This window comes from Cervus canadensis, chromosome 11, assembly GCF_019320065.1.
Source record: "Cervus canadensis isolate Bull #8, Minnesota chromosome 11, ASM1932006v1, whole genome shotgun sequence".
Taxonomy (NCBI): Eukaryota; Metazoa; Chordata; class Mammalia; order Artiodactyla; family Cervidae; genus Cervus; species Cervus canadensis.
This window is the reverse complement of record NC_057396.1, coordinates 1,486,262-1,500,076: the sequence shown is the minus strand read 5'-3', so window position 1 is coordinate 1,500,076 and position 13,815 is coordinate 1,486,262.

Below are 13,815 nucleotides of genomic sequence, written 5' to 3'. Positions count from 1 at the left end.
ACCATATGTAAAATAGAGGTTGTAAAAGGAGGGGGATATATATACCTACGGCTGATTCATGTTGAGGTTTGACAGAAAACAACAAATTCCATAAATCAGTTATCCTTCAGTTAATATATATATATCTATATATAGATATATATATATCTAGCAAAGAATAAAAAGTTGACCTAGCAACCAGGGAGTTTGCATTACAGAAAGAGCAGTTCACCGCACTGAGTAGATTTGAGCTCTTACATTCTTTAATCCTCACAACAGCCCATACTGTTGCTCTTGCGAGTTTATAGAAGAGAAAATCTAGGTCCAATAAATGATTCAGATCTCAGCCACGTTCTGACTCATAAAGCAACTTCTGAATTCCTTTGGGTTTTAGTCTATAAGCACGGTGACCTAAATGGGATGAACTCCAAAAAGAGAGGGGATGTATGTATACAGGCAGCTGATTCACTTTGTGTACAGTAGAAACTAACACAACATTGTAAAGCAACTATACTCTAATTAAAAAATAAAATAAAATAAAATAAAAAAGATCACAAGTAACAAATATTGGTGAGAATGTGGAGAAAAGGGTAGCCTAGTACACTGTTAGTAGAAATGTGAATTATTGCAGTCACTGTGAAAAATATTGTAAGTTTCCTCAAGATATTTAAAATATAACAACGCTTTGATCCTGAAATTCTATTCTTGGGTATCAGTTCAGTTCAGTTCAGTTGCTCAGTCATGTACGACTCTTTGTGACCCCACGAACCACAGTCCACCCAAACCCATGTCTATTGAGTCGGTGATGCCATCTCATCCACTCAACCATCTCATCCTCTGTCGTCCCTTTCTCCTCCTGCCCTCAATCTTTCACAGCATCAGGGTCTTTTCCAATGAGTCAGCTCTTCGCATCAGGTGGCCAAAGTATTGGAGTTTCAGCTTCAACATCAGTCCTTCCAATGAACACCCAGGACTGATCTCTTTTAGGATGGACTGGTTGGATCTCCTTGCAGTCCAAGGGACTCTTGTGTATATATCCCCCCAAAATGAAAACTCTAATTGGAAAAGATACATGCACTCTAATGTTCTTAGCAGCATCATTTACTATTTTCAAAATAAGGAAGCATCCTAAGTGACTATCAACCAGTGAATCTATAAAGATCTGATATGTATAGATATATTTATTACTCATATAGAAATGAATACAGTTTTACTATTTTCATCAATACTGATTAACCTAAAGTGTATTAACTTAGTGAAGTAAGTCGAACAAAGAAAGACAAATGCTGAAAATTACCATTTAACTGTGGAATCTAAAAAAAAAAAAAAAAAGAGCAAATATAACAAAATGGAAATAGATACAGAGAACAAAACAATGGTTACCCATGTGAAGAGGGAAAGGGAGAGGGGCAAGGTTGTGTTAGGCTATTAAGAAGTACAATGTACCAAGTATAAAATAAATGACTGGAGGATGATATGTATATTTATTGTACAGCACAGGATGAAAAAGGAGGGTGAAAAAACTGGCTTGAAGCTCAACATTAAACAACTAAGATCATGGTATCTGGCCCCACTACTTCCTGGCAATAGATGAGGGAAAAGTGGAAGCAGTGACAGATTTTTAATTTCTTAGGCTCCAAAATTACTGTGGATGGTGACTGGAGCCATGAAATTGTGGCTTGCTCCTAGGAAGGAAAGCTACAACAAACATAGCATATTAAAAAGCAGAGACTGTATAGCCAAAGCTATTGATTTTCTAGTAGTCATGCATGGGGGTGAGAGTTGTGCCATAAATAAGTCTGAGCCCTGAAGAATTCATGCTTTCACATTGTAGTGCTGGAGAAGACTCTTGAGAGTCCCTTGGACTGCAAAGAGATCAAACCTGCCCATACTAAAGGAAATCAACCCTGAATGTTCATTGGAAGGACTGATGCTGAAGCTGAAACTCCAATATTTTGGCCACCTGATAAGAGCTGACTCATTGGAAGAGACCCTGATGCTGGAAAAGACTGAAGGCAAAAGGAGAAGAGGACGGCAGAGGATGAGAAGGTTAGATAATATTACCGACTCAATGGACATGAATTTGAGTGAACTCCGTGAGACAGGAAAGCACAGGAAAGCCTGGTGTGCTGCAATCCGTTGGGTCCCAAAGAGTGGGACATGATTTAGCAACTGAATAACAACAACAAAAACAACAGGAAAAAAGCCAGTATTTTGTAATAACTTTAAATGTATTATAATCTATAAGAATGTTGAATTGCTAAGTTGTACCTCTAAAACTAACATATGATTGTAAATCAATTATACTTCAACAAAAAATACATATTTATGCAGGAGCACAGACACAGCATTTAAGAAAACATAGCTGTCTTCTCAGTGCAGCCTTTTGGAATCCATATCCTAATCCAGGTGAGTCCTTCTAATAATACAATTTAAGCAAATTAGCAGGTAATAAAAGCGATCCTCTTGGACAGGGAGACATTTATTCTCCCTCATTTTCTTGCATAATTATTCACAGGAATATTTTTAAATTATAATGCATATTTTAAGTACTTATTTGCATTTAAAATTATAGAGAACATCCGATAAGTAAATTACAATGCCTTATTTATTTTACTTTGTCAGTGAAATGATCCCATCCTGAGAATTTTGAATTCATTGGCAAGTTTATTTTTCTTACCTTTAAATTTATCATTTAACATAGCAGGAAAGGTACAATCAACTCACCTGGCAGTAGGTACTGTAATATTTTAATAGCATTTTATAGAAATGTCATGTTCAATTAGTGCTTTCACCATGCCACCTCAATAATTTGTGAACTAATCTATTAAATGCCAATAAAAATCACATCAAGGAATTTTTTTCATCAGCCATTTAGAAGTTATTAATACACTGTCAAGTTTAGAACTCAAGCTGAATTCAAAGCAAATCCATGATCTTCAGATTTGCTCAGTGACTTTATAAACCAGTGACTATAAGTGAAAGACTCTATTTTCTTATTCCCTTTTATCTAAATTATAACCTTCTCATTTCTTTCGGTGTCTCCACTGTTCTTCCTACATGACTAGAATCACGAGTTGTATTGACATTGAACTGAGTCTTCTACTCAACTCAGCTTCTGCCTATTTCTATATCCAGTTAGAAGATTATGGATTTGGCTGGAATTTCAAAGGCAGAATATGCCACTAATGTTGATTTTTTGTAATCTGTAATAGGATATTATGTTGACATCATTTCATTGAAATTTTAAATAGGTGTATTAATAAAAAAACATATTATTCAGAAATACTGTATGATATTCATATGTTTTCATATATCAAAACTATATTGTGCTTTGTTCTCTCATTTGTCTTTTAAATTTTTTTCTCTTGTAATATGCAAATTTCAGGCAATTCCTGGTTGTTGCTTTTCATAAATTTCAAGATAAAATTAAGGTCTGCTTTTCCTAGGACAGTATTTCAGAATAATTGCTTAGATATGTCCCTGCCACTAGTACATAAATTAAGCTATTTATTAACCAACCAATATTTTAAAGTGTCTACTTTAAGAAGAACTTGAAGGAATACAAAGAGATGCCCACATTTTGTCCTTAAAGAGCTTACGATTTAGGTTAGAAGCAAATGCTCAGTCAAATGAAAAATCAATTAATAATAATGAGTTAATTTGGAATGCAATATTGGTTCAAAAGGTGTAACTCAATACTATACGACTGTTAAATGACTAGTGAAAATAGAATTTCTGTGGTCCAGTGAAGCTTCAAAGCACTTTAGCTAGAGTTTGAAGGACAGCATTAAAATTTAGAGATTTTTGTAGAGAATCCAGTCCTAGCTTCAAAATCAACATATAATTAAATAAACGTGATTCCCTCTTGGGATCATCTTACTTTAACTTGCCCTTAACTGACAGTTCCAGGATACTAAACATCTGCAGGGAGCATGGACAATCCCTAATCCTGGCATGAGTAGCCACACCCAAGATGAGCTACTCTCCTGTTTAAGGTTTCACTGACCTATTTTGTCCTTAAACTTCAATTCAAATTAAGCAAAGGTTATCTGTCAAAGTTTATGATGGGTCTTTCAAGGTTATAAAAATGAATATTATAGGTTGTTGTTTATATTTTCATGGGAAAGATAGTCACTCAGATTTCCCTTCTCTTTATAAAATGGCATTTGATGGAGCAAGTATGGGTTTAAATGACTTTGGGGGTTTACTGGAAAAAGGGATTCTCATAATCACAAGGCTCTTCAGGAACTCCACAGTATTTGAGTAGGTTGTCTGAGTGAATACTGAACTAGTGACAGAACTGAACCAGTGATTGATGAGCTGCAACTGGTTCTGCTTGGCTCTTTTGGAGAATTAAATATTATTGCTACTACCCACTGCAGTGGTTCTGATGATTTATTCCTGATCTTAAAGCTCAAAACTTTATCAGCTTTTCATCTTGATCTACATTTCTGCCTTTATACACATACGCTCAAGCCAGACAGGAATTCCTTGGATTACTGTATAATAACTATGGATAACCAAGACCTCTGTTCCAGGACCGCCTGTTTGGATGCCTATCAATGAGTCTGTAAGTAACTGCTTTTAAGGATGTCCCCAGAAATTTACTTACTAGTATCCAAAGTGAAGTGTGAAACAAGTCCTTATGTTCTTGAGCTACCCATCCCTCCCATCCCTCAATGACTAAAACACGTCATTTCCTAAGTAGAACACTTGAGGGTCAGACAAGAAAAATTATTCATAAGCATGTTTCTTTATCATATATTGTTGATACTCCTGAATAGAAAGCTTCAATACAACTATGGGCAAAATGAATTTCTTATCTACACCTATAGAAGAAATTCTGTAACCTAAGCCTTTAGACGTGGTTATTATTATTATTTTAAAAGATTTTGGGGACTTCCCTGATGTTGCAGTGGGTCAGAGTCTGCCAGTCAAAGCAGAGAACACAGTTTTGATCACTGGCCTGGGAAGATTCCACATGCCTCAGAGCAACTAAGCCCATGCACCACAACATTTGAGCCCATGCTCTAGAGTCCATGCTACACAACATGGGAAACCACTGCACTGCAGTGAAGAGTAGACCAGCTTGTCACAACTAGAGAAAGCCTGCACATAGAAATGAAGACTTAGTGCAACCAAAAATAAATAAATAAAAATAAACATTTTGTAAAATTGTTTTGCTTATTGTCTAAACCTAATGATAAGCTTGGTGTTTTGCCACAAACATGTCAGGTGCTTACAGTTAGCTCTGTCTGATTTATTACCTTTTTGTTTTAGTTGCTTGATCATATCTGACTCTTGTCGACCCTGTAGACTGTAGCCCGCCAGTTTTTTCTTTCCATGAGATTTTCTGGGCAAGAATACTGGAGTGGATTGCCATTTCCTTTTCCAGGGGGTCTTCCAGACCCAGGAATTGAACCCGGGTCTCCTACGTTGCAGGTAGATTCTCACCAGGAAAGTCCATTACTTTTGAAATGACCCCAATTAAAGAACATCTCCATCTATCCACTTGTGTAGATAAATCAAGCTGGTTACAGATGAAGTCTTGCATCGAAAAATGTAAATAAGAAATTAAAGTAATATTTAGCAAAATATTGCTCCAATTAAACTCTGGAAAAAGGTGATAAGGATACATATCAGGCAGAATTCTATCAAATAGAACCCATAGGAAATTATGATCATCATAGTATGTAACAGACAGAGATATTACCAGGCTGGAATAAGAACTATAGGCTGATGCTTCAGTCCATCAACCAGCAGAATTTCTTGTTCTCTGTGGAAACTTGTTTTGTTATTGAAGATTTTTCAAATAACTGGTTAATCTCTCATTTACTTAATACCAACTGATTGTAGATATTAAGCACCATCTACAAAATAACTACATAACGTCTATATTAGAGTTTGATTGCATAAATGACTACCATAGTATAGTACAGTTAAAAAAAAAAAAAGAAAAAAACAAAAAGCAAAAACTAACTATTGTTGTTTCTGTCATTCAGTCACTAAATCCTGTCTGACTCTTTGTGACCCCATGGACTACAGCACATCAGGTTTACCTGTCCTCTACTATCTCACATCTCATGAGTTGGTGATGCTATCTAATCATCTCACCTCCTGCTGCCCTCTTCTTTTGCCCTCAATTTTTCCCAGTATCAGGGTAGTTTCCAGTGAATCAGTTCTTTGCATCAGGTGCCCAAAGTACTGGAGCTTCAGCTTCAGCATGTCCTTTCAATGGATATGCAGCATTGCTTTCCATTAGGAAAAACATTGTTTTTCAAGAATATATAAAAGAATATCTTTATGACCTTGTGGCTTGCTAAGTTATCTTTGACAGTAACACAAATGCACACACACAACTGTACATTGACCATTGATAAGCTGGTCTCTCTCAAAATGAACAAATTCTGCTCACTAAAAGTCATCATGAAAAATAGTCAAGCTATAGCATAGGTTAAATATTCACAATACAAATGTTGGACAAGACACATATGTAGATGTGAAAAGCTCTTAAAACCAATTTTAAAAATCAAATAACCCAAGTAAATAGTGGACAAAGAGTTGGATATTTCACAAAGCAAATATACAACTAGACAGTAAGCAAATTAAAATGAGCTACAACTGCCATTAGAGAAAGAAAATTATCTGATACCACTACACTCTAACTAACATTGCAAAAATAAAAAGAACTGAAAGCATGAATATCTGTGAGTTTCTGATGCAACCAGAAATTTCATTCATTGACAATGAAAATATGAAATAGAACCAAGTTAGAAAACCATTTGATAGCTTCTTATAAATTTCAATATGAACTTTCTATGACTCAGAAATTCCATTTTGTATTTATTTTTGCAAGAGAAATTAAAACATATATCCACAAAAAAATTAGTACAAGAATGTTCAAAGCTCCAAATATTTCCAACAAACTGGAAGCTTCCCAGCTGCCTATAAACAGATGAATAACTTAAAAATGTATATATACACAATGTAACACTACTCTACAATTAAAATCAGTTTGCAACTCATATCCTCAACATAATGGATTAAAGAAAAAACAGTACATAAAACAAAAGAAGATTTATGCAGAAGAGATCATTTGTGTGATTTGGTTTATATAAACTTTAAAAAAAGGCAAAACAAATTTGTGATGATAAAAATTAGATTTGATATCTCTTGTTGTAGGAGCATTGATTGGAAAAGGACATGAAAAAACTTTCTGGGATGATAAAAGAGTTCTAAATCTTGATTGTGATATTTGTTACACAAGTTTATGTATTTGTCAAAATGTACTAAACTAATAAGGGAGATCTACATGCAAATTATACATTATAAAAATAAAGTACTAGGTTCTCTCAGCTTACTTAGCAGATGGCAGTCAGTGAGGAAGCGTTTATCAGACATTGGAAACATGCCAATTATTATAAAGGATAGTTATTTTGTAAAATCGTTTCCTTTGAAAATCTGGATAGCTGCAGAAGAAACGGCTATACAGCAGACTCTCAGTTATGTGTGCTGTTTTTAAAGCGACACAGTAAAGCATTGCTGAAAATAAATAACTAATTAAAAAGAGAGATGAGCCTCAGGAAGAATTGGGTAGTTTGAAAGCAGAAGTGAATTTTAAGAAAAAATAAGAAAAATCTGAGACTTGCAGATTGAAAAAGTCAACTGCTTCTAGATCCCCACCTGGGAGAGGCTTACCTAGATCTTTCTGCTGAACAAAGGACTTAGATATAGGCAGAAGCTGAAGTGTGGGGAGGACTGATTAACAGGATTCAAATCATATGTCATTAATTTCAGAGGGAATGAAAAAAAAAAAAAATCAAGGAGGTAAGACTCAAATAGATAGATCAAGCTAAATAATTAACATCTAGCAGAAAATTTGAGTATAGATTCAAATACGTGGTACTGACCAAGGTGATTAGATTCACTTATTCACTATTATCAAATAAACCATCAGTTCAGTTCAGTTCATTTGCTCAGTCGTGTTCGACTCTTTGTGACTCCATGAATCACAGCACGCCAGGCCTCCCTGTCCATCACCAACTCCCGAAGTCCACTCAAATCCATGTCCATCGAGTCGGTGATGCCATCCAACTATCTCATCCTCTGTCATTCCCTTCTCCTCCTGCCCCCAATCTCTCCCAGCATCAGGGTCTTTTCCAATGAGTCAACTCTTCGCATGAGGTGGCCAAAGTATTGGAGTTTCAGCTTCAGCATCAGTCCTTCCAATGAGCACCCAGGACTGATCTGTTTTAAGATGGACTGGTTGGATCTCCTTGCAGTCCAAGGGACTCTCAAGAGTCTTCTCCAACACCACAGTTCAAAAGCATCAATTTTTCAGCGCTCAGCTTCCTTCATAGTCCAACTCTCACATCCACACATGACCACTGGAAAAACCATAGCCTTGACTAGACGGACCTTTGTTGGCAAAGTAATGTCTCTGCTTTTGAATATGCTATCTAGTTTGGTCATAACTTTCCTTCCAAGGAGTGTCTTTTAATTTCATGGCTGCAATCACCATCTGCAGTGATTTTGAAGCCCTCAAAAATAAAGTCTGCCACTGTTTCCACTGTTTCCCCATCTATTTCCCATGAAGTGATGGGACCAGATGCCATGATCTTAGTTTTCTGAATGTTAAGCTTTAAGCCAACTTTTTCACTCTCCTCTTTCACTTTCATCAAGAGTTCCTCTTCACTTTCTACCATAAGGGTGGTGTCAAATAAACCATAAGCCTGGCCTAAAAATTATTTTACTTGCAGGATATGGCTATAAAATATGAATTCTCCAAGAAGGAACACTCCCTAATGCCCATTACAAATGTTGCCATGGATTATGGGGGGTGGGGGGTGGGGGGTGTGGGGGGATGGGGAGACATCGAGAAAAGGTTTGTTCCTAGAGAACAGAGTGAAAGTCTACTTAAATAACTTTCTCTATTACCAGGGCAGAGAGTCCTTATAAAGTCAGTCCTGTGGGTTTTCATCATTGCTATGACTTCCCCACTCTTCACTCCCAAAATGAGACTTTCAGTGAAGTTTTCAGCCCTCCCTGCTTCAGGGAAGGCATTTCATCTGTCTTTTCCATCAATTTTCAGAGTAGGATGGCATACCCAGTGAAGGGGACTGCACAACACCCACAAAACCCCTGTGGGCTTTGAACTGGCTATTTCCCAGGTGAGCGAGTGATGTTTAATGAGGCTTGGAAGGCAGATTATGCAGGAATTCTTAGACAAACTCAATGAATTTAACTTAAAGCAATGGTCAGCTGTTGGAGGGCTTTAGTGGACATTGCATGACCTGATGCATGTTTTGAGAATGTCTCTCTAGCTATAGGTAATATGTTGAGTGGATTAAAAGTGGATCTGAGTGAAAAATAGGCAGCAAATTAGGTTTTACAGCAATTAAAATAAAAGATGATGACAGCTTGTAATAAGCTTGTGGCAGAGGAGATTTAGGAGCATGAGTCAATCAGAAATATTTAAAAGATAGCTAATTGAAATTGGTGATGCATTAGAAATAGGTGAGAGAAGGCTGAGAGCAAGACAGTCTTTTTAAATTTGACATAAAAGTTTAGTTGTATCATGGTGTTATTTGTTGGGTAAACAACTAAAAAATAACCAGGTTTGAAGGAAATATATTGAAATTGGACGGGTTGGATAAGGGGTGGTAATAGTCACCTGGAGCTATCTAATGCCTTGAATTCAGGAGTGACGTGAACTTTGAATACTCATCTAAGAATAAGTAAGATATAAAAAATGATTAAGAATCTTGCTTTAAATTAGTCTAGGAAGAAACTGTGGGCTTCCGTCGTAGCTCAGTTGGTAAAGAATCCACCTGCAATGCAGGAGACCCTGGTTCAATTCCTGGGTCAGGAAGATCCGCTGGAGAAGGGATAGGCTACCCACTCCAGTATTCTTGGGCTTCATTATGGTTCAGCTGGTAAAGAATCTCCCTGCAGTGTGGGAGACCTGGGTTCTATCGCTGGCTTGGGAAGATCCCCTGGAGAAGGGAAAGGCTACCCACTCCAGTATTCTGGTCTGGAGAATTCCATGGACTGTATAGTCCATGGGGGTCACAAAGAGTTAGACACTACTGAGTGACTTTCACTTTCAGGAAGAAACTGTAGAATAAAAAGACAAGACAGCCTAAGTCAATGGAAGGGGCAGCTTCATGAAATAATTATGTCTAATGAAAGCTTGGTAGCATTTAGTTTAAGTTCAAGTTGAATTTCAAATACTTATCATATTCTACAACTCAATGGAATATGCTGCAGAAGCAAGAATTTGAGTCAAAATATCATTTTGTCACTTAATAGCTGTTGATATTTATCTAATAATTTAACCAGCCCAGGGTTCAGTTTGCTCATGGGAAAAGTAGGATAGAGACTGATTTGAAGAACTGTTGTGGAGGATTATAATTATTTTAAAAAGGTAAAGCACTTGATATGTATTGTGAGTTCGAAACAAAAGTATTTCTATATTGTCAACTCTGTGACCTTAGAAATATTGAAAAACCGCTACAATACCGTAAAGTAATTAGCCTCCAACTAATAAAAATAAATGGAAAAAAAAAAAAGAAATATTGGGAAAAAAGCATGTCCCTGTTTAAAATTTTACATGTGAATTCTTCTTTAAAAAATAATGTACTAATAATTAATATGTACAAGAATTATCAAAAATCTTCAAATTAATATTCCATATTAATTATTTATAATCACCATAGATTGAAAGTTTACTTTAAAATTTAATTGAAGAAAAATGTGCTATTTTTATAACAGAGATAAAGAGGGAAATGCTCGTGACTTTGCTGTGGCAATAATGGGACAACTGTAATATTAAGATGACTTTTTTCAGTACTTATCAGTATCACTTTTGCTGTCACATTATTTCCAAGATAAGAGAAAATTAGCAACTCTCAACCACAGTTACTCTGAAACATTTCATTAATGTGGCTTAGATTATTTATATGTTTTTTTTTCTTTATTTATATGTTTAATCATTCTCATTTTTCCCCTTTTGAAGATGAGTAATTAATCTGTTTGCTGGGCAAGGACTTAACAGATAGCAAATACTCACAAGGAGAAAAAGTTTTTGCAGCTCCTTTCAGTTTCTTTATTGCCATGTTAGAAAATAAACTTTTTGAGGGTATAGAAGTCTTTTATTCATTACAAAGTTCCTTTTCTAAAGAGATCTCTACCCCAAAAACTCCTTTACATCAGTGAATATGTAATAAAGATTGCTGATTAAAACCAAGAAAAGGAATATAAAAGCACTTAGATATTTGATCATTTTGTTTTCTATTAAGTATTTTAGTTATGCTGCATCTACAAAGTTCTATGTATGAAATTTAATTTTGCAGAATTTCCCTGAAATTTCCTGTGGTGTGGAGGTAAGGGAGAGGATCAGGCTGGAAATAGACTTAAGAGTATGTAATGTGCTATTCACTAGCAGAGAGAAATATATTTAAAATTAACAATTGCTATGTTATCATCGGAGCAGATTCAAGGGAAAGGGAAAGTTCATGGGAGCAAAGCTTCAGGCAAACTATGAAATCAAAAGCACTAATATTCTTGTCAAACAAGCAGCTACAGTCACCACTATGTGATCAACTTGAGAAAAAGATGCAAGGCTATTTTTACTAGCATTTTCACAAAAAAAATCACTTTTTGTGCAAAGCAATAACTTCAAGCATGGCTGTGTGCTTAGATCAGAATTGGGTTTCATTACTTTAACTTTGAAATATCCAAGGATTTTCAATCTGATTCTGCCATTCAGGACTCCCACCATTTCTAGACTGGTCACTAAAAGTATGGATTGCATTTTTTTTTTTTTTTTCCAACAGGAGAAAGCAGCTTTATATGAATTTTATCTTGTCAAAGAATAAATGGTCACTAAATAAGTAGCAATTAGAACAGTTTAGGAGTGTCAATTATTCATTTTATATATTTTAATGTACATATATATTCACAAATATTTGTGTTTTCAGTTACTCTATTTTCTCCCCAGATTTGTTTACCAAAATTGGAAAGAGTGAACTTAACTCCCATTTGCATTCTTATAGAAGAAAATAAAAAGTTTAGAATAGTCCTGATTTTTACATTCTTTATATATATATATATGTGTGTATGTGTGTGTGTGTGTGTGTGTGTTTGTTCAATTTAGATTTGTTAACTCTAGCTTCAAGAATTTTAATATTAAGATTGAAAAGTTTTCATTTCACTCTCTGTCTTAGGCTTTTTTTTTTAGGTTTTTATTGTCATTTTCTTATCCTCCTTTCAAATTCTAAATTCTTCTCAAACTGTGTTTGTCTGATTTAGTCATCCACTTTGTTATTTCTTTATTTGTTGTTGTTGTTGTGTCCCACTCTTTGTGACCCCATGGACTGCAGCATGCCAGATTTCCCTGTCCTTCACCATCACCCAGAATTTTCTGAAACTCATGTCCGCTGAGTCGGTGATGCCATCCAACCATCTCATCCTCTGTCGTCCCTTTCTCCTCTTGCCTTTGATCTTTCCCAGCATCAGGGTCTTTCCCAGTGAGTAGGCTCTTCACATCAGGTGGCCAAAGTGTTGGCACTTCAGCTTCAGCATCAGTCCTTCCAATGAATATTCAGGACTGATTTTCTTTCTTTCTTTTTAATTTATTTATTCATTTATTTCTTTCATTTATTTTTATTAGTTGGAGGCTAATTACTTTAAAATATTACAGTGGTTTTTGCTATACATTGATATGAATCAGCCATGGATTTACATGTGTTCCCTATCTTGAACCCCCCTCCCACCTCCCTTCCCATCCCATCCCTTTGGGTAATCCCAGTGCACCAGCCCTGAGTACTAGTCTCATTTAGAATTGGCTGGTTGGATCTCCTTACTAGTCCAAGGGACTGTCAAGAGTCTTCTCCAGCACTACAGTTTAAGGCCATCAATTCTTCAGCATTCAGCCCTTTTTTTTTTTTTTTTTTGTTATTGTTGTTGTCCAGTTCTCATATCCATACATGACTACTGGAAAAAACATGCTTTTGACTATATTGATCTTTGTAGGCAAAATGATGTCTCTGCTTTTTAACACACTGTTTAGGTTTGTCATAGCTTTTCCTCCAAGGAGAAAGCACCTTTTAATTTAATGGCTGCTGTAACTGTCCACAGTGATTTTGGAGTCTGAGAAAATAAAGTCTGTTGTAGTTTGAATTCTTTCCCCATCTGTTTGCCATGAAGTGATGGAAAATGATGTCGTTATCTTTGCTTTTTGAATGTTGAGTTTTAAGCCAGCTTTCTCACTCTCCTCTTTCACCTTCATCAAGAGGCTCTTTCATTCCTATTCACTTTCTGCCATAGGGTGATATATTCTGCATATCTGAGGTTACTGACATTTCTCCCCACAATCTTAATTCCAGCTTGTGTGTCAATTCACATGATGTGCTCCGTGTCAGTTCTATTCAGTGCAGTTGCTCAGTCATGTCTGATTCTTTGTGACCCCATGGACTGCAGCACTCCAGGTTTCCTTGTCCATGACCAACTCCAAAAGCTTGCTCAAACTCATGTCCATTGAGTCGGTGATGCCATCCAACCATTTCATCCTCTGTCGTTCCCTTCTCCCACCTTCAATCTTGCCCAGAATCAGGGTCTTTACCAATGACTCCATTCTTTACAGCAGGTGGCCAAAGTATTGGAGTTTCAGCTTCAGCACCAGTCCTTCCAATGAACATTCAGAACTGATTTTCTTTAGGATTGGCTGGTTTGTTCTCCTTGCCATCCAAAGGACTCTCAAGAGTCTTCTCCAACATCACAGTTCAAAAGAATCAATTCTTTAGCACTAAGCTTTCCTTATGGTCCAACTCT